This window comes from Theobroma umbraticum, unplaced genomic scaffold (genome assembly GCF_002168275.2).
Source record: "Theobroma umbraticum cultivar Fairchild unplaced genomic scaffold, ASM216827v3 scaffold_50.0, whole genome shotgun sequence".
NCBI classification, from domain to species: Eukaryota; Viridiplantae; Streptophyta; class Magnoliopsida; order Malvales; family Malvaceae; genus Theobroma; species Theobroma umbraticum.
The window spans coordinates 5634425-5635910 of NW_018397261.1; positions in this window are offsets into that span (position 1 = coordinate 5634425).

The window sequence follows — 1486 nt, forward strand, 5'->3', positions numbered from 1 at the left end:
GTGGCCTCAGGGCCTCGTCTGCCTAAACTGACTGAAAAAGGACCTAAAACAGTGAAACGCTTCTTCGTTTTAGGTGATATTAAAGGTCTAACCACAACTACATTGCTCTAATTGGATTTGAGGGTTTTCCTGTAATATCCACCATATGACGAAAACGCAAGCCCTATCTTCGGTCTTATCCAACTCGAGAGACAATCTCCCGATGCAGGTCTGGGCTTCGGAAACCAACAAAACAGGATCGGATGGCTGGGGATATATCTTGGATTTTGCACTTAAATTAGGTGGGTCCCAATCCCAATAAAGTCCTACTTGAGAACACTGTAATTCCAGATTTACATGCATTTTATCATAAAAATATGTAATATTTTAATCCAAAAAAACCACTGTAAATAGTAGTATAAGGAAGGAGCAAGAGCAGCTTTGTACCAACCAAGACGTTTATTGCCCAAAACCCTGTGTTGGCTGTTTTACTGCAGCTGCGGGAAAGTGGAAGGCATCCCGCTGTCGTTAACCCATTTCAATTATTAATAAAATAAAACCTTTTCAATTATTTAATTGATAAAATAAAACAAAGAATGAATCTTTATGGTAGAATATTATATTGTTTAGCACCAGCGGTCGTGTTGCATGGATGAGGGGATTACATAAAGACGTCGACAATGGTTAGACTTTTAGGACCATAGCGAGTACCATAATCGATCATTGAATTTCGGGTATTGCAATTATTGAGATTTCATTATGATATTTGTAGGGAAGGGGCCGAGAGGGTACTCGGTTTCTAGAGCCTAAGAAAGAAGGGAGAGGACCCGATCTCCCTTGGGTAAAACTCTTGAGTCTTCGGCCCTTCGGACCTACATCTAAACCTGGCTAGGAAAGTTTGCCTTTTTAGCTCTTTGAGCTGGAATCATAAATGTATCCAACAAAATAGTTATACTCTTAAATTTTAAAATAAATATGGTTATTTATTAGTTTGGGATTTGGAAGCTTAATGGTAGATAGTGGTATTAAGATGAGCCAAAAGGGTCACGTCGTAGAATGTGAATCTGCAGACTACTAAGAAATTTAAAGATTAGATCCTTTTTCAGCCCAGAGGGGTACTTTCAAAGCAAAGGGTAATAAAGAGGTTTCAGACCAGGCGTTAGAACCTTTCCATCTGTCGTCGTGAAGCCAATTTGATGATCCAAAAATGGGTTTTATGAAGCATTGAGATTAAACCCAAATCCAAATCCAAGCAGCCAACCTCGCTTAAGTCCAGTACTTCGATATTCAATGATCTCATAAAACTTTGGATGATACTTGAACCAGAATTTATGTTTGCAGCTCTATATCAAAAGATATGCAAATAATGAATGAAACAGGATTGTAATTACCTTAATGATCATTGAAGATATTCCATGTAGTTAAGGTAGGAACTAAACAGGGAAAGAGTCGTTAGAGCCCTCAACAAGTACTGATAATGTTTGCCTAATTCTGGATTAGGCTTGGA